Genomic DNA, 21720 nt, shown 5'->3' with positions numbered 1-21720 from the left:
AATGTCAAATTAATGGCTCATTATCCGTACTCACCTGATTTATCACCTAATGACTTCTTTTTGTTCCCACACATGGAAAATAATATGCGTGGTGAGCGATTTGTGTTGCCTGAAGCAGCTGTTGACGCATTCCGAACAGCGGTTTCTGAGGTATCAGCTTCAGAGTGGAAAAAATGCTTTCAAAATTGGTTTGAGCGTATGCAAAAGTGTATCGATCTTAAAGGTGAATACTTTGAAAAACAATAAAGCCATTCCCAGAATTTCACATGTCTTTTTTCATATTGATTGGAGAAACTTTTCCTGCAGCGCTCGTATACTGAATATTACCAGCAGCTAGAGTAGAAATTACATACTTAATACTGTAGGAAAAGTCATATTTTGAACTATTGTCAAGTACATACCTATTACAATAAGTGACTATTGGCATTTACCATTATCTTGTTACAATTTTTTGGGTTGTGTTTGGTTAGGATTAATGCATTTATTCCTAAATTTTACTATAATTATGTGATAATTGTTGTTTACGTAGAAATGTCTAAATATGCAGTTTCTTTTTCACTGCAGTCACCTTGAAACACACATTTATTAAAGAGATCAGTGAACCTTTCAGGTTCTTCAAGGGCCATTTCTAATTTTATATCTGATCGGTAGAATATCGGTTATCGGTATCGGTAAATTTTATATCGGTACTTTATCGGTATCGGCCAAAATTTCATATCGACCCATCCATGGACGTCCGCAGGATTTTTTCCAGGGAGGGGCAAGGAAGGTATTTTTTTCCAGGGGGGCGGGGCAAACGAAGGCAAAATTTCCCCAAAAATAGTGTTGTTCCTTAAAAAACATTGCTTAAATTTGAATTTATGGTGTTCATGCAATAATTAACACATATTATTGTGGATAAAATGAAATTATATGTGTGAAATACATATTTTTGGTTTACTTTCATTTTCCAGGGGGGGGCACTGCCCCCCCCCCCTTGCCCCCCACCCTTCCGGACGCCCATGGATCCATCCCTACTAAATAAGCACATATTTGGAACAGTCATATCTAGAAGCTTGTGTCAATTCCCCGGGCACACTTTGAGAACTACTGTTCTAGGGTTACCAGTCAGGCTATGCCTGGATTTACTTCCAGATTTTTGAGCATATACATTGTTCTCATCATCAGGGAATGTTGATTGGAGGTCAAGTGTAGTGTAAGTTTAAATATGCATGGATGAGCAAGCAGAGCTTAGACTGTGTCCTGTGATTGGTTTGCTCTGGATGGTGATGTTTCGTGTTGACTTCAGGCATGACTGAGCTCGAGTTTCACATCCCTGTTGAGGTTTGTCAATTCTCAGCCAATGGCTATGACTTCTTTACTGTCCCTGTAACTGGCACATTTGGCTATCATCTGGATGTCTGCAAATAAAATTCTGTGACCCTCGGTGATGCTGTGTTCTGCTAATGCTGACTTTATTGGTTAGAAGAACCTGATGTAGATTTGATTCTGTGATGCATTCTGTCTGTCCAGTGTACGTGGCTTGGAAATTTAATAGTGGCAAATATTAATTTATAAATGGTGTAGTTACCAGCATAAGGCTCACTACCATTGTTAGTTGTCTGCTCGACTAACCTTGTATTAATGCGAATAGCACGTCCCTCCCCCTTCCATCCAAACCGATTGTAAAGGCATAAGCACCCACAGGTAGGTAGAAAAACTAAACATAATAACCAAAACTAAAACTCAATAAGAAGTCAATCAAACGATACGATCCCCCCCCCTTTTTGTGTGAAGATAGATAGAATTGGTATAAATTTTTGTCCCCCCCAAAAATTCCCACGATGCAGGCGCGTCATGAAACCCCCCTGTGGGCACTATCCTGTTATCAACATATATATAGGGTTACACATGGTTAATGGGGACACTTATAAGGGATCTGTTAATTGCTTTCCATTTGTGCATTTGATGGGTTGACTTGTATATCAGATTATTATTTTTAGAAAATGTTTGTGATGTGTTTATGTGTGTCTTGTGTAGTAGTTGTGATGTGTTTGTGTGTGTCTTGTGTAGTAGTTATGCTGTCTAATGTGTTTGTGTTCGTCTTGTGTAGTAATTGTGCTGTCTAATATGTTTGTGTTTGTCTTGTGTAGTAGTTCCTCCATTCATATCGGGGGTTGGGCGTAGAGCTGACAACTCTGCACTGTAAAAAGACATGTCAAGAAACAGAAATATAAGGCCATGGATGTTCCCAAGGTAAAATATTCCGGAGGTAAAATAGTCCCCCGTTCGGATCTCCGGGTGGGGACTACTTTGGGAGGTCCCTGGACTAAGGATAAGATCTACGTTAGGAATAAGGATATTAAATTAGGCACCTGGAATGTTCTGAGCCTTTACCGGCCTGGGGCATTTCAGTGTACAGTTAATGAGATAGTGAAGTATAAATTAGATGTAGTAGCTGTCCAGGAAGTTAGGTGGCCAGGAGAAGGGAATTGTAAAACTAAAAATTATACTTTTTTCTATGGTGGTACTGAAAATCATAATTTTGGAACAGGCTTTTTCATAAATAATAGAATTATCTCGGCTCTTAAAACAGTAGAATTTATTAATGATAGGATATCATATGCAGTTTTACAGGGTAGGTGGTGTAAAATTATTTTAATAAACATACATGCACCAACGGAAGATAAAGATGATAATACTAAAGATGATTTTTATACAGAGTTAGAACAGGTCTTTGATAAATTTTCTCAGTATGATATGAAAATTCTGTTAGGTGACTGTAATGCACAGATTGGCAAAGAAGAGACATTTAAACCCACGATTGGTAAAGAAAGTCTTCATGAATTAAGTAATGATAATGGCATAAGATTGATTACTTTTGCAACCTCAAAGAATTTAATTGTGAAAAGTGCCACTTTTAAACATAAAGATATCCATAAATATACCTGGTCTTCTCCAGATGGTAAAACTCATAATCAGATAGATCATATTCTCATTGATAAGAGAAGGCATACTAGTATAATTGACGTTCGTACACATAGAGGTGCTGACTGTGCCAGTGACCATTATTTAGTAATTGCTAAATTAAGAGAAAGACTCTCAGTGATAAATCATAAGCAACAAAATCTAAAAGTTATAAAATTTGATACAGGAAAGTTTGCTGATGAAAGAATTAAGAAAGATTACCAAATTAAACTGTCAAATAGATTTGAGGTTTTGCAGGATTTAAATGATGATGAAAATATAAATGAAACAGACGTAAATAAGAATTGGGAGCACATACGTAATGCAATAGAATCAGTAGCTAAAGAAACTATAGGATACCATAAACCAAGAAAAAGTAAGCCATGGTTTGATAATGAATGTCATAATCTAATAGAAATAAGAAATCAGGCTAGACTTAGGTGGTTAAATAACTCGGATGATACAAATCTAAGCAATTATAATAGAATAAAGCGAGAAGTTAACCGCACGTTTAGAAGTAAAAAAAGAGATTACTTGAAAAGCAAAATTAACGAAATTGAAACAAACAGCAAAAATAAAAATATCAGAGATTTATATAAAGGTGTAAATGAATTTAGAAAGGGGTGGCAACCTAAAGTAAACTTGATAAAAGATAAAGACGGTGATTTTCTAGCTGACCCAAGCGATATTCTAAATAGATGGAAGAACTACTTTAATGACCTTTTAAATGTCCATGTAGGAGATAAATCAGAAGTAAATGAAGTACACACAGCAGAACCTTTAGTTCCAGAACCTAACTTGACTGAAGTTAAAGATGCTATTAAAAGGCTTAAGAATAACAAAGCACCTGGCATTGATTTAATACCAGCTGAGTTAATTAAATATGGTGGAAATTCATTAATATGTCAAATTCATAAATTAATTTGTTTAATATGGAACAAAGAAGAAATCCCTCAACAGTGGAAAGAATCCATAATTGTTCCTGTGTTTAAAAAAGGTGATAAAATGAACTGCAATAATTACCGTGGAATTTCTCTACTCTCAACAACATACAAAATATTGTCTAACATTCTTTTAACAAGACTAACCCCATATGCTAATGAAATTATAGGTGATTATCAATGTGGATTTAAACGTAACAGATCAACTACAGATCAAATTTTTCACATCAGACAGACACTTGAAAAAAAGTGGGAATATAATCAAAATGTCCATCAGCTATTCATTGATTTCAAAAAAGCATATGATTCGGTCAAAAGAGATAAATTATATAATATATTAGTAGAGTTTGGAATACCTAAGAAGCTTGTTAGTATGATAAAAATATGCACCAGTGAAACAGAAAGTAAAATTCGTGTGGGTAATAATATGTCTGACAAATTTACAATTCATGATGGGTTAAAACAAGGAGATGCATTATCTCCATTGCTCTTTAATTTTGCCTTAGAATATGCTGTAAGGAAGGTAAAAGAAACTAAAGAAGGACTAAAATTAAATGGTGTGACTCAGTTGTTAGCATATGCAGATGATGTAGACTTACTGGGGGATGATATAAATACGATTAAGAATAATGCTAAAATATTTTTCAAAACTGCTAAAGAGATAGGTTTGGAAGTTAACAAAGAGAAAACTAAATATATGCTTACAGGCCGAAACCAAGTGTTAGGTAATAATCAAACTCTAATTATTGATAACAACTCGTTTGAACCAGTTTCCAAATTCAAATACTTAGGAGTAATATTAACAAATGAAAATTATATTAAAGAGGAAATAAAAAGTAGGCTTAATTCAGGAAATGCATGTTACTTCTCTCTTCATAAACTTTTGTCTTCTCGTTTAATATCTAAGAAACTAAAAGTTAAAATATACAAAACTGTAATTTTGCCTGTAGTATTATATGGGTGTGAAACTTGGTCCCTTACATTAAAAGAGGAACATAAATTGAGAGTATTTCAAAATAAGATCCTTAGGAAAATCTTTGGACCTAAAAGGGATGAGGAGACAGATGAGTGGAGAAGGTTACATAATTTAGAACTACATAATTTGTATTCATGTCCAGATATTATTAGAATAATTAAGTCAAGAAGACTTAGGTGGGCAGGCCATGTGGCACGAATGGGAGAGGAAAGAGGAGTTTACAGGATTCTTGTTGGGAAACCAGATGGTAAGAGACCTGTAGGAAGGCCAAGACGAAGATGGAGGGACAACGTTGAGATGGACCTAAAGGAAATCGGTAGGGATGGAAAAGAGTATATAGATCTTGCTCAAGATAGGGACAGATGGAAGGCCTGTGTTGCTGCAGCCATGAACCTTCGGGTTTAAGAAGGCTAGAGAGTTAGTTAGTTAGTTAGACCAGGTGAGGATCAGCAAATTCAAACGCACCTTCGAGAAGGGATTCACAAAAAATTGGAGCACGGAACGTTTTACGGTGGTTCGAGTTTTACCCGGAAACCGACACACATATATAATAAAAGATAGTAGCGGCGAGATTTTGAAAGGAAGATTTTACGAAGAGGAACTCTCTAAAACGAAATATCCTGACACGTACCTCATCGAGAAAGTATTGCGTAGGAAAGGTGACAAACTGTTTGTCAAATGGCTGGGACTTCCGGAAAAGAGTTGGATCGACGCGAACGAAGTGATCTTGTGAGTACGTGGAACGTGGTGAAGCGTCTACCGGATTCGGAAAGTCAAACGAAAAAAAAGAACGGCGGGTTGCTTCCCGACAACATCCGCTGTCTAATCGTAGGTCCTTCGGGGTGTGGGAAAACGACACTGCTCGTGGACAATTTTCTCCTCGCACCGAATTGGTTAGATTGGAAGAACAGGCACCTGTACGTGTTCTCGAAAAGTTTGGAGCAATCCAAATACCAGCAACTGATGAAGCTGTACGATGGTCTGGACATTGCAACGTTCGCATCTGAAATCATTCCACTCGACGATTGCCGTGAAAATTCAGTCGTTGTGTTCGACGACGTCATCCTGGAAAATCAAAATGAAATTCGCAACTTTTTCACGCAAGGTCGTCACAAAGGAATGGATTGTTTTTACCTAGCTCAAACGTTTTCCAAAATTCCAAAACAGTTAGTACGCGACAACGCTAATTTCATATGTTTGTTTCGTCAAGATCACACCAACCTCAAGCACGCGTACGATGACTACGTAGGCGGAGACATGAACTGCAATCAATTTTCGGAACGCTGCTCCCACTGTTGGAACAGTGACGATTTCGGATTCGCGACGATCGACATGACGAGGAAACCCAACGACGGAAAATACAGAAACAAAATCAACGACTTTCTAAACGTTGCAACGTTGTGAGAAACGACGTGTATAAATAACGTTATGACGAAACGAAAAATCGAAGACGAAAATCTTAAGCTTCGCGATTACCTCGCGAAACGCTTCAAAGGTTGGAAATCCGAGAATCGTGGATTCTACGAAGAGAAGAAACGCCAAGATCAACCTGTGATCGATGCCATCAGCGGTCTAGGTAAAGAAATTAAAAGCGTCACGGAACAAAATAAAAATTTGATCAACGAACTCGTGCCACTCGCAGCTAAAAGTTACACCGTACCCACGCCCATTTCGAGCATTCCTTCGACGCCGTTCGAACTGAAAGAAGTACCACGACGTCGAGCCATAAGCAGCACGTCTTCGGATAAAATAGAGTTGGGACCTTTGGCACGAGACTACCTGAGCACGGGGAAATTCGACAAGGATGAAGTGTTCGGATTGTATCCGAGCATGGAAACCAACGAGGGTGTGGTGTGGAAGATTGGGAAATAGAAGGTGACCTTCGAAGGCAACGACATTAAAGTCAATTTAGGCGATAAGGATAGCTGGAACAGGTATCCGGGTACGGTGGGACTGTGGGAACGCGTTGCCAAAAAGCAGCCGAAGGATTACACCGACGAAGATTACCAGAGTTACAAGGAAATTTTGATCATGACGGATGCCTTATACCAAAACAACGACGCCTCGCAGAATAGGGTGAAATCGAGCAGCGGCGAGAAGTACAGGAATCTCATCAAACCGATATGGAACCAGGTCAAAACAGGCAGCGGCGTCAAACTCTACAACACGTTACCCAAAGAATTCGTTTGGGTGGACGACGTGAGAAAACTCATAGACAGGTTGTTGGTTATTGCAGGAGAGGAGAATGCAGGCAATCATAATTTCTACAACGAGAAGGTTGGCATCGTGGACATGATCAACACCAAACTTTCCAACTTCATCGTGAACGACGACAAGGGCATAGGGTACCTCATTAAAATTATCAACACGCTGCCTCCGAGATTCTGGAACATGGCCGAAGGAAAGGGACTCGTGAACGACATCATCAACAAGTTACCTTTCGAGATGCATTTACCTGGCTACCAGTACTGCGGACCGGGTACGAAACTCGAGAAAAGATTGGAGAGAGGAGACAAAGGTGTGAATCCGTTGGACGCCGCATGCAAAGATCACGACATCGCCTACAACACCACGCAGACGGATCTGGATGCACGTCACGAAGCAGACAGAAAATTGGAGCATGCAGCTTTCGAAAGATTCGTCAGCAGAGACGCATCGTTGGGAGAAAGAGTTGCAGCACTGGGCACCACCATCGCCATGAACACGAAACAAAAATTTGGGTGGGGTGTATAAATAAATAACATACAGTAAAAAAAAATAATAACAACATGGCTTGCATAACCGATTTGCCGCACGAGCTGCTATGCAAAATTTTTAAACAGGTAGTAGACGGAGATGTTAATAAACTTTTAATCATAGCGAGATCAACGCTGCAGTTTCGCATCCCTTGTGAAATGCTTATCAAGGACCATCTTCGGGAGATCAGTGGAATGAGGTGCGGTGATCTCGACACTCTTCTTTCGGCTGCAGGGGAAAAATTAAACAGGAGAATGGACGAACTGCACGAGGCGAGGCAGGGAAGAAGACGATATACTGATGATTGGCGTAGATCTAAACAAGAGACGGAAGATATTATCACGCACATCATCGCGTTTTCCGAAGCACGAACTTTCTTCCTCTGTTGAAAATATAATAATATATATACATGTCGAAAACTTGATATATAAATAACACACATCGTGAAAAAAAAATAATCTTCGGTATATATAAATAACACACATTGTGAAAAAAATTAAATTTCTATAACACACTAAAATTTCTCTTCGATATGAGTGAAAAAAACATGAGTGATCTCCAAGCATTGAAACAAATGCTAAATTTGTCAGTCGAATATGTAAAAATTCAGGAATTGGAAGTCGACAAACCTTACACGATAACTTCCGGTTCAATTGTTTCTACCCAGTATGGTCCCAAGGTGCGTCTGTTGCTCAACGCACAATACAGTCTATTTTTACCAGATCGATACGCTAACATGTTATCCGACGAGAAGCTAGCTATTTTAATCGAGAACAAAACTCGAATCGTGTACAAGGGTACAAAGGAACTTCTTGGTAAGAAAACGAAGCACATAATAGAATTTGTTTAACGACGCTGCGCGGAGTATATATCCTTGAAAAAAAAATTATACGAAACAAAAAAAATCTCGGAACATACATATATATATATAAATAACATACCTTGAAAAAAAATTACGCGAAACAAAAAAATCTCGGAACATTTATATATATAAATAACATACCGTGAAAAAAAAACATGAAGCCCAAGGGTGTCGTGTACCAGATACCATACTCCAATCTAAAAAATCTAGGTGCCCTCGATGGGTTACTCACCAAGAAACAACGCGAGAAGAAGCGTTCTTGCTTGACGAAGGGACACGGAATGAAATTGCTTCTCAGCACTCCACAATTGAGACGCTTGCAGCGTTCGCGGAAACAGCAAAAGATCGGAGGTTTCATATTCAGCATCCCGGCCATCCTGGCAGCATTGGGGGCCGTTGGAAGTTTGGCCGGCGGTAGCGCCGCTATTGCGAAAACCGTCATCGACTCGAAGAAGAACAAGGCCGAATTGGAAGAACAGAAACGTCACAACCTGGCCATGGAGAAGAAAGGGAAGGGCGTGATGAAAAAGTTTAAAAAAAAGAAACAACAGCACTCACCAACCGAGACATTGAATCTCTGATCGAACCGTTACAAATCAAAAACTTCAGAGGAGTTTTCATGTCCAACTCGTTACCTTCAACCGTTAAAAGTAGAGAATGTGGAGTAGTCAACTTGGACAGTCAAGAAAATCCAGGCACGCATTGGATATGTTACCACAAAAACGATGACAATAACAAAGCATTCGTTTTCGATTCTTTTGGAGGCGTTCCACCTACAAATTTAGTCCATTATCTGAAAACGAACAAAACTTCTATATACTACAACGACGAACGCATTCAAAATTTCGGAGACGAGAACTGCGGTCATCTCTGCCTCTCCGTGCTCGCGTTTCTCTCTAAAATAAATAACCCTACGATCGAAGATTTCCAGAAAGCACTGTGGAACCTGAAACACGATGGGCGTGTTCCATCTCACGAGCGAATCTTCGATCTTGAAACTCACGCTGCACGACGACATCGTGTATCCTAAATCCGTAGCTCTGCGTGCATTCTACAGCATGTACCTCATACCTAACGTCACGCAGCACAACAACAAAATTAGCGTCGGAAGCGAACACATCGTCGTCACGCCAGGCCAATACAATCTTTCCACTTTGCAAGCTCAGTTACCCAAAGGCACGTACCTTTCTCAAAATTCGGTCACGCACAGAGTGGAAATCCTATCCGCGACAGAGACCGTGGACCTGGGCACCATGGGAGAACTTTTAGGTTTCGAGAACGACACAAAACTCGAAGCTGGCATCAAACACACGGCAACAAACATTCCTAAATTCTTGGCCATCGAAACTTTGAACGTTCACTGCAACGTAGCGGAAGGCATGATCACGAAATCCTCGGATGGGGAGGGGTTGCTGGCAAGTCACAAACAGACGGGAATCATCGCCACTTTCAAACCCAGTTCCGAGTTCATGGAACCGATCATCTACACGCCCTCTTCGCCGATCTATTTTCCAGTATGTCGCAACCGCATAGACGACATAGAGTTGGTGGTGACGAACGAGAAAGGAGAGGTGGTGGATTTCGCAGGTGCAACGACCACTGCCATCGTGGAGATCAACGTATAATAAATAACCATACACATCATGGAGCAAATCGAAAGTTACGAATTGCAATCTTTCCCTCCAAACCGTCGTACGTTCGCCAATCTCAACGAAGCGAACAGGGAGATCGAATACGACGTGGACGTAGGCGATGGGTTCGTTCATCCTCACAGAGCGGACCTCTACCTTCAATTCGACGTGGTGAAGAAGGAAAGCGGAGACGCGTTTCCGCCCAATGCAAATTTGATACTCGTGGACAACTTCGTGCCTCACATGTTCTCGCAGGTGGAGGTGAGGAAACACAACACCGTCATCGACAGAATCGATTATCCAGGCATCACGTCGACGGCAGTGGGAACATTGAAATTATCCAAAACGGACGCAGCATACTACCAGGCGGGAGGATTCGAAGCGGGGACCAAAATATCGACGACAAGTCACACGGTGCTCTTTCCCATGCGTCTGCTGCCGGGATTCTTCTCGGACTACAAGGAGATCATGTGGAAGGGAGGACTGAGAGTCACGTTTCGAAGAGCGGCCAACGACAACGACGCACTGATGCGATACACCAACTTGAACGCAGACGGCACGCCGATAGCCAACACATTACCCGAAGCAGCCAAGTGCATCATCCGGAGCATGGAGTTGAGAATGCCGATCGTGGAATACGAAACGAACTACGCCCTCAAGTACAAAGCGGAGATCTTGAAGAGTCCGCAGGTACCGATTCACTTTCACGGTTACCAGTGCGTGCAGAAGATAGCGTCGGGAAGTCACATGGAATTCGACGTGACGACGCAGTTCAACAACATACAGTTCGACATGCCAGATTTCGTCGTAGTGCTTTTTCAGACCGGGCGCGATAAGAATCAGGAAAAAGATTCCAGCAAATTCGACAACTGCAAGATCAAGAACGTTTATCTGAAAAATGGACGCAACGAAGTGTTCCCGCGCGAGAATTACAACCTCGACGTGACCAAAGATGATTACCTCAAACTTTACGAAGCTTACACCTCTTTCAAACGCGTGACCGAGGGAAGCGTGGACATGTACTACACGCCCAGCGAATTCAAAGCACGCAGGCCGATGTTCGTCATCAACACGACGAAGAGGAAGCAGGTTGTGGTCAACGATCGCACCAACATCAAGGTCGTCTGCGAGTTCCACGACGCGCTGCCTGCCGATACTCTATGCAGCGTCATCCTGATTGCAGAGAAGTCCTTCGTCCACGACGTGAAGAACGAGAGGGTGACGGAACAGTTTTAACATGTTTAACATCTTTTCTTGCACAAATAAGGAATTTTTTGTACTAGCACAATCAGTTACAATGGCACAATACAAATTTCACTAGTTCAGATCAGTTACAAATGTCAATTTCATCAGTTATCAGTTACAATATCTTTTTTTTGCACTATAGCACGAGAGACAAATCAGAAAATTTGCACAAAAAAATTTGTTGTTGTTTTTACACAAGAAAATTAATAATAAAATTCGTTCTTTTTTTTATCGTTTCAGATGCTGTCGAAACATCAAAAACACATACACACACACTAGAAAAAAAAGCATGCAACTTTATTTGTAACACACACACATACATTCTCCATCTTCATCAAAAAAATATTATAATAAACATAATTATTTTTATCTATATCTCACAATAAAACTCTATATCCAAAAATATTACAACATCAAAATAACACTAGAGTCGTTAGTACACGTTGCATGCATTACGGAGGTCCTCTGTAGAGTTTCATGGAAGTTTAAGAAAAAAAAAAAACACGTGAAACTCTACAGAGGTGGGGTTATCTAGAACCGCAGCCGTTAGAAAACCTTTTACTTTTTTTGGTTGGGCACCACGCACCCTGGCGAGGTTATAGGGGCCAGGAATCCTAAAAAAACAACAATTATTATTTGTTTGTTTGCGTCACAATACGGAAGTAATGAGAGGCACGCGCGTGTGTGGCACATCGTTCCCCCGAGAGAGGTTTACAAAGGTCACGATATATCGTTCCCGAGAGAGAGGTAGGTTTACAAAAATCGCGATATATATAAACATTGGCCCAGAACTTGGAAAATTACAATAAGATGCATTCTTCCTTCAAGAATGACAGAGTACATTATTTACTCATCACGCTGTGTCAGCGCAACAAATAAATGCGCGGAACGTGGAGAGAAAATAAGTTTTTGAGGTTTTGGCGAACCTCAATTAATAAAAATGAGTTTTTGAGATTTTGGCGATCCCCAAATGAGTAAAGTGAGTTTTTGATGTTTTGCTGCTGTTTTCTTCGCTGTGAAACATCGTTAGCGCAATAAATGAGGCGCGGAACGTGGAGAGAAAGTGAGTTTTTAAGGTTTTTTTGAGAGCCACTTGATGTTGGTGAACCCGTGCACCTGCACTACTGTCCCTCTATTCGTTTTGTACAGCAGCAGCTCGCCAGTCATAGGCGGGTCTAGATTTTTTTTCTGGGACGTGCACAGAATTTGCTGTAAGCATTACATAATATTGGAAATACACAGTATAATGTGCAGATTTCCAACTTATTCGACATATCAAAAAGTGCCCTTATATCAGTGTTGTGCCCAGTGTTTTCGAAGAGGGTGCGGGGGGGGGGTAGTACGAATACTTTTTAGTAGCCGGTCCTCATATGCCATCTTCTCCTGCCGTTGACCCTATTCTTTTAGGAATACTTATCCAAGGGGGAGTTATGACCAGCGCATACGCCCATTGGACATGTCACGTCATTCACATCAATACAATTACAAGCGTTCGTTCTAGGTCTAATTTGTGGTCAGATGAACTAATCTGGACTGAACCTTCAATGTATAATCCATCCTAGAATGTACCTCCGCCAGGAAACGAACCCAGGGCCCTTCGATTCTAAGGGGATAGCATAACAGAATTTCCGTCGTCGCATTATAATCAAGGAATCCAGGGTTCGATACCTGCTGGAGGCACATAGTAGTTCGTATCTCACATAAAATTGTAGGTCCAGTCCCAATTAACCTATCTGTGCATAAAAGTGGACTCAAAACTCAATCAATCAATTAGAGGTGTGAAATTAAAGGAGTTCTATTGTATTTGTACTCATATGAAGAATAATTACAGAAAGAAGGAGACTGGCATTCTTGTAACTATCTAGGGAAAACGGCTCGATAATTTTTTTTTATCTTTTAATATGATGCTATCAATACTTTTCATAATACTTAGTCATCATTTTGGGAGGGGCAAGTGAACCTCCTCCCGAAAAATCCGCCAATGTATTATATACAATGTGCCTGGGACTTTTCGTCGCACATCGCCTCGTATAAAAGTTATATTCGAAGTCGTTGGATTTTGCGAACCTGTTGTTTCTTGACGTTTTTCTGCTCGTTTGGTGTTGCAAGAGGACCTTTAATCGCCTCGCTATTAATTTTGTAAACAGTTTTGAACGAAATTGCAGTCGTTTCAGCATTTTCGCTTGAAGTCCAACTAACACTTTTACCAGGATTTTTCTGATTTAAGTATACAAAAATATTTATTACAACTTGTCTCTCTTTACTTGTAAGACTCTGGACACTTTTATGCTTAATAATACCACCCCTTGTCATTTTGCTGTTGTAGAATAATTATAATAATAAATTCCTTCAAGAAATGCCCAAAATGAGAAAGCGCGCACGCAAACAACAAACCACTTGACCCCGACAGAAACCTATTCACGAACTTTTGCCTGAACATTCCCCGCCTCCTTCCCTCTTCCCAACACGTGTTTGCAGCAAGTGGCAACCGTCGGACGGCTGTTAGTTTTAACTCCCCAAATCGCGGTAAACACAAGAAAGGAAAACGTCTTGTTTTGATGGTCGGAATTACAAAAGAAGGTGCAGACCATCAAAGCCTTACATTTCCTCTGGTTTTTGCTTATTTATTATTTTCTCTTCGAATGTTAACGACTTTTGTTTCTGACAGAAACACCCTTGTTTAGGGGTGGTGATCTCAAAAGTAAAAGCCCATAAGCGCCCATACTGAACTCTTAACTGGGGCTCCACTATAGCAAACATAGTAAAATGTACGCATATTGCGCTCATAATTTAATAACGTGCATTAAACTCCTAAAAAAGTAGAAAACTGGAAATAAGTGTCAATGAACTGTAGGAAGTTCTTCACTTCCTACATGGAGGAATCGCCCTTGAACTGTTGTAATGATGGCTGCAGTTACTACTCATTAAAGTCACTACAGTGATTCTTCTGTGTTTGTTTTCCACTTCCCCAGACATATTTTATGGTTCCCCTCCGCGTTGTGCGTGGTTGAATGCCCTTCGAAGGTTTTGGCTTGTAACTTTTGACTGGGACATTTCCGGACTTTCCCTATCTCCAGTGGCGTGGCGTGGGATTTTTAAAAGTGTTACCGGTTATCAGTAGGACATTTAAGGGAAGAGCCGTAAGACTTGGGCGTCTCCTCACCTCATGGCCCTCCCCATCTCTTCCAAGTAGTTCGTAAAATATTATTCTGGTTTATTATCCTCAATTATTCTATTCCTGTAATTCCACCTTGTGTTAGAAACTGACGGCAATCGCCTTTTAACTTCACGGTCTAGAGCTTCTGTTCTTTTTTTTGAGAAAAAAGAAGATAAACCTGAGATTGTTTCAAAGAACACCTTACATTCTTTTATGAAATTAACGGATTTTTCCAAAACTAGATTAAGTCTATGTGCATAACAGTGCACGAATATTACCTGTAAATATTTCTGCTTAACGAGAGTTTGTAGTCCGCCAATTTCACCAGCCATGACTGGAGCCCCATCATAAGTTTGTGCGACGAGTTTTGTACCACAATTGTAGTCAACCACATAGCGACACAGAACTTGAAATAACCGAGCAGATGTTCTGTCAGAGCTTACGTCTAAGAAACCTACAAATCTTTCTTCTACGTTTCCTTTCGAAGTGACATAACGGAAAACGGTCGAAAGCTGAGATTTGTTAGAAACATCCGTCGTTTCATCCATTATTACAGCAACAAACGCACTCTCCTTAACTTCTTTCTTTATTTCATTCATCATGGGAGACGAAATGCACTCAATAATATCATTTTGGATGTCGTTTGATGTTCCTGATAAAACTGTAGAGGTTCGCAGGTGATGATTCAGTTTATCGTCAGTTTCGGCCATTAAATGAAGCAGTTCCACATAGTTTCATCGATTCAAGGAATAGTTGGTTTCGTCGCTTCCTCTGAAGGGTAATTCTTGTGTAGCTAAGTAGCAAGTGGCGCGAATTAGACATTCTAAAATATATCTATTTCTTTTAACGTTGTCATTGTACTTATCCACAGATGTCTTAAAAGCTTCGCTCAAAGAAAAATCAATCCTTGTTTTACCAAATGAAGCTAGGGAACACATTGATGCAATATGCTGCTTCGAGATCTCGTGCCGTCCCCTGATGGTTCTGAAGTTTTCCATGTTATCCACACCTGAATTCCACACGTTTTTTTTCACCCGAAAATAGAGTACATGGCCAACAAAACAGTTTCGACAACTGCGCACATCCACATAACCACGGATAGTCGTTATACCACGAAACATTGAAATGTCGGTCATATCCAGCAGACGACTTGGTTTTTAAATCGTTCAAAATAGGCGTTGGCCTTCCTTTCGTCACAATTTCGCCTTTTTTCTGCATAAGAACGCGAACCGAAAGATTTCTTCAAAATGTCTTCTATCGCACAATTACACACACTGTTCAGATAGGACGAACCCGACACCTCGGAACTCGGAGCAAGCTCATTTCGCTTGTTAATTAATTTACAATGCCCGAAAACAACACAAAGACGAAAGACACCACTCACAAAAATCGCACTGCACAGTCCCTCCCGCAAACCGTTGTTTACTTTTGTAACACGTGAAGCACCCCGTCTCCCTTGACCTCCTCTCCTCTCAGCATCGGCGCTTCCCCAATAGCCAATATTCCTTCGGAACCTTACACTGCAATAAATCTATTTCTACTACTGTTGCCATCTTAGTTATTTTGAAACCAGATTTGCCTAAATCGCGAAACTTTTCGTTTCAAATAAGACGTATGTAGAGTAGGTGTCTTCATTTGTTTCCTAACTACTCCCACTCCCATGTTTCGCTAAATGCACAGAAATCTCATCTCTGACATCACTACTATTTCGTATATTTTACGTTCCTTGCTACCTTTAAGGCTTCGCTTTATAGGATAATCGTAATCGTGACGATGAGGATGCATGGTGAGTTATTGAAATAAAATTATTATTATTTTGTGTATGTAATTATTAATTTTTATAATTATGTAAGTAAAAGAATAACAACAAACATTGAAATAACCATTTCTTGCTGAGGATTCGAACCTGCGACACCTGACACTTTAGAGCGTGCTAAGATAACAATCGTGAAATTATGCTTGTAAGTAATGGTTTCATCCAAAAACAGTGCTGCTACCTCAAAAACATTGCTTCAATCCGAAATTATCGCAATCCTGCGTCAATCTCAATCGGCCCTTTCAACAATTATCAAAAATTCCTGTAACCGAAATAATATTATATGTGTGAAATATAGAATTTTAGGTTGACATTTTTAGAAGGACAGCGGACCCCTTGACCATCCCCATCCCTCTTCTCTACTCTCCTTCTCGCCCATGATTCGAAGGTGGACAAAGAGGACTTTCGTAATCGCTGATATTTAGTGTAAATACAAAATACCACTTGGTAGTTTGCTTTTCACCAGTGTGATTTGTTTTTTTTATTTTGATTTGGCGTTTTAAATTCCACTTTATGCATAGTAAGGCTAATTGGGACTGGACCTACAGTTTAAAGTAGGATCCGAACCACTTGCGCATCCGCCCGGTATCGAAACCGGGACCCATTGATTACAAGGCGGCGACGATACCACTGCACCATCGTTCTCCAGTGTGAGTGGGTACCTTCAGAGTAAGATAGACCCGATTAGGCGACTTAGCTCCTTTCTGTCAATTGAATATGGCAACCCTGATCTGTATCCGGTAAGGATCACCGGCAACTGTGGCGGCTAAACAGGCATGCCAGAAACCCGCCTCCTCCTCCCGCGGTCAGTCTTTGCCGCTACGCAAAGTCTTCCTTGCGGTTGCTCAGGGCCCTTTCCTCGTGTTGCCTGTGGAGGGTACCGGATCAGTCCTCCTCTACGCTTTTGCCGGTGTCAGAAAAAAGTCAGTCTGCAATATTTACTTTACGACAATATTACCAGTTTATGTACGTAATAATATTTTAAGACAGGTTCTTCAATTCTTTATATTTTGGTGTTACCTGCGGTAACACCGGCTACATGCACGCCACGCCTCTGCCTATCTCATTTTGTTGCGTTTTTTCCCTTTCATAATCATTGCAAGTCTGTAACACGGTCACAGAAACACCCTCTGTATATAAAAGGAATACCCTAAGAGGTAGTATCTTCCGTTGTTTACTTTTCTTTGTTTTCTTATTTATCAATTTTCTCTCTATTCTCTGTAATCTCATTGGGACAAACACAAATATCCATGTCCGAACCTGTATTCGAAACGGGACCCCTGGCATTGTAGCGAGCTGTGCTAACCACTCCTCCACTGAGGTCAACTCCCACTCATCCACGTAGATGGGCTGTGTGATTTAGAGAAAACCTTGCATGTATACCCTGCCCCAACTAACTCTGGAGCAAGGAAGCGCATTGCATCGGAGGAGGGAGGACCCTCCTCCGAGTGGGCAGAGCGAAGTAGCACACGCCGCTGCGAAGGCTGGTAACTACAGCTCCCCCCACGCAATACGTTTCAATCTCAGATGCACAATGGTGGTGGAGCCGTCTCGCGTCACTGCTTGCGCAGAGACTTCTTTTCGTTGGCCTGCTCCAGAGTTAGCTGGGACAGGGTATAGATCATAATCGGTTATTCTGCTTCAGCTTCTTAGTTTTTGGCTATGGACTGAGGTTAAATATAAATAATAATAACAATAATTATAATGCCCAGGATAGTAACAGATGGAAGGCTTATGTTGCTGTAGCCATAAACCTTCGAGTTTAAGAAGGCTAGAGAGTTAGAAAAAAAATAGTTAATATTTCTGTGAATTAATATTTTCTAGGAGTCAATGGAAACAGTAATAATTTTGCTATTACTAATAATGATAATAATAGTTGTAGTTGATAAAGTTTTCCTTTACCCGTCGGTCCCAGTAACTGCCATATTTGGATCTTATCTTATTTTTGTCGGCAAATAAAATTTTATGTCCCTCAGTGATCCTGTGTTCCGCAAGTCCTGACTTTTCAGATTGGAATAATCGGATATTGCATTGATGTTCATTCTGCCGCTGCTCAATGGTGCATCCCGTCTGGCCTATGTATGGTGTTCCACACTCGCAGGGTATTCGGTATACTCCTAGAATACGGAGTTCCAGGTCATCTTTGACTGAACGGAGTAGGGTCTTGGTTATCAGTGGCGGCCTGTGAATGGTCTTCACCCCGTGCCTGGCTAGAATTCCGCTTAACTTCCCGGATGTGTGTCCTACGAGAACACTTGTTCGAATCACATCGCCAGGAAAGCTACAATTCCTATTTCCTTTATACTGTTTGTCCTGAAGATTGCAATGCTTTTACATTGAAATGCTTCTGTTGAGCACAGTTTCTCTGTAAATAAGCAATGCCTTGTGGATAATCTTGATGAGGACTCACTTATTGCCCAACGATGTATACATGATGCAATTGTAAGTTATGGAGGGCTGAAAAAGTCCCTATAACGAAATCTTTAATCCATGCAGCAAGGAATGCAAATGGAAAGTGGAAGGAAGCACTGAAAAAGAAGCATGATACAACAGAAACTCAGAAGACTCATTTAGTAGAGAGGAAAAGAAGTATATCAGAACTGAAAGAACTGAGTACAAAGAAAGCTAAAATCCTTGAGAGAGAAGCAAAGGAAATCCAAGAATTTGATGAAAATATGAAAGCATTAAACTTTGGGGTCTCAAGCGTCTCGGTCGAGATACCCAAATGTAACAATCGTGGTCCCAAGCGTCTCGTTATAACTTTTCTATTTTTGGCTAGAATTTCAATTTTTTTTATATAGTTCCTTACACATGTATTTAACACAAATGTTTCTTGCACTTTTTTTTTTCTTCATGAAAATGGAGGGGAAAAGGCAGGAAAAGGGACTTCTCTTTTGCGTCTCTTTTCAAGGGAAATTTTTTGCCGACAAAGGAAGACCGGCTTTGTTGTTCTAAAGCAATGCTTTTTACTCCCGCCTGGTAACTGCATTCGAAGGAAGCTTGTTTATCAGTATCCAATGTCAAAATAAAAGTTTTCCATGCGGGCTCAAGCAGGGGAAGGGGGAAGACTGGTTGTTGAATCTGCGTTGTGAGAATGGAATTTCGATGCGCGCTGAAGGAAACCTTTGTTTTTGAGCACAAGTTGCAACACAGGTTACCCTGCATTGTCTAAAAATGAATTTCAAGCAGCTGCAAGAATCGGCGATCATTTTTCACTGCGTTCTAGCTTTTCATCTGTGAAAGTTGTGCGTAGGTGTGTGTCGTTTTTTATCATCTAAGTGTTTTTCTTGTGTGAAAAGTGTGCTAGTATCGTTTGTGCCTGCTGTGTCCCTAAAAGGCTTATAGTTGACCATGGCTGCCTCCGGTGATCTCCTTTCTTATGAAATCTGAGATGAGCTGGAGGATATGGATACAGACTCCGAGTGGGATGAAGAAGAGCTTGACATTCCCTGTGATATATCATCAGAATCTGATTCTGATGATATGTCACAAAGACGTTCCCCTTCCCTCCTCCTGCTCCATCCGACTGGCAACCGCCTTCCCGAACTGGTAGAACTGCTCCCAACCCCCAACCTTTCCTAGGACAGACTGGACTGAAGGTTCGATGCATCCATCCTCTTCCTTGGACTCTTTTTCCTTGACTTTCTCCGAAGAAATCTTCCAGCATCTGGTGACTGAGACCAACAGGTACTCCCACCAACATATCACAAAGCACCCAACGACAAAGCCCGAACGTGACGTGACCATTGACGAAATGAAGACTTTCGTTGGTTTGACAATACTGATGGGACATGACCACAGATTACGTTGGAGAGACTACTGGTCCAGAAAACCCCACCTTCACACACAGTTTTACGGACAACAGATTTCACGTAACCGCTTTTATCACTTGCTCAGATTCCTACACTTTGAGGACAACATGAAGAACCCCTCCCCCCAAGATCCCGATTATGACAGGCTGTGGAAGATGAGGTTTGTCTTTGACAATATCAATGAGCTTATCACTAATTGCTACTATCCTACAGAGCATTTAGGATTTGATGAAGCTATGGTCTTGTACAAAGGGAAAGTCATCTTCAAACAGTATATTCGAAAGAAACACAAGAGGTTTGGGATCAAGATCTACAAACTCTGTGATTCTTTGGGATACACGTATGACATGACTGTATATCTGGGCAAGGACAAGAACAGAGCGACTGCCACGACATTAGTGACGCATGGTTTAGTTGTAGCGTTGACGGAGAAGGTGAAGGGAGTTGGTCATAAATTATTTATAGACAATTACTTCTCTTCTCCAGAGCTATTTGATGATCACGCAACAAGAAGTATCTATTGCTGCGGGACCGTCAATCCCCGACGAAAAGGCCTCCCACCCAACTTTTCAAAGACTGACTTGAAGCTGAAGAGAGGTGACCTACGTGTTCGGGTGAAGAATGTCTTGACTGTGATATGTTGGAAAGACAAGAGAGAGGTGTACCTGTTGACGAACATCCATCAGTCACCAGCTGAGGGAAATTTCTTGGATGACCATGGCAACGTACTCAAGCCTGCTATTGTATGTGAATACAATAGCCACATGGGTTACGTTGACAAGGCCGACCGCATGATAATTCCTATGGTGTCCAACGAAAGACCATGAAGTGGACTGTCAAGCTCTTTTTCCACCTACTCGACCAATGTATCCTAAATGCCTACCTGCTCTTCAAGACATTTCATCAGAACATGAGGCACTGTGAGTTCCGTGAGAAGTTGGCTATAAGTCTTTTGGGGACAAGTGGCGGGTTGAAGCAAGCCTTTTACTTGAACTTCAACGAAACATCCTAGTATTTATCTTTATCCAAATCTACTTACAGTTTGTTAAATTCAAAGAAAACTCGGACGTCACTATATATAATTTCAATATATTTTTCACTTATTGATCTACTACTTTCTTTTGTTTTTCGTTGCTATGTTCAAAATATGTATAGAAATTTATACATCGCAATTTCACATTATCAATAATTAATTATACATCTTATTAGTTCTACAACGTTTTTGAAACATAACAAAATAGTAATTGATAACAACATAAATATCATAATGCATGTTAAACGCAAAATTAAACAATAAATAACAAATGAAATAAATGAACATCTTTGGGTCAGTCACAATACGCACCCCTTCCGGGTGAAAATTTTCGACTTATTTAAGTTCTGTAAATATCGAAAATTTTACATTTAGTTACAAACTTGTGAATATTGCATTTTTAAATTACAACATATTTTTTTTTTTCAAAAAGTATTAATTCATTTCACTATGATCTCCGTGAATCAAACTTGACTGACATATTCTTCATTTTGTTTTAGTTGCATGCATTCAGTACATTAAACTAAAGACAATATTCTTGAATGAAAACAATCATTAACATAAA

This window comes from Lepisma saccharinum, chromosome 1 (assembly GCF_977018435.1).
Source record: "Lepisma saccharinum chromosome 1, izLepSacc3.1, whole genome shotgun sequence".
Lineage (NCBI taxonomy): Eukaryota > Metazoa > Arthropoda > Insecta > Zygentoma > Lepismatidae > Lepisma > Lepisma saccharinum.
This window is presented reverse-complemented; position numbering follows the sequence as displayed.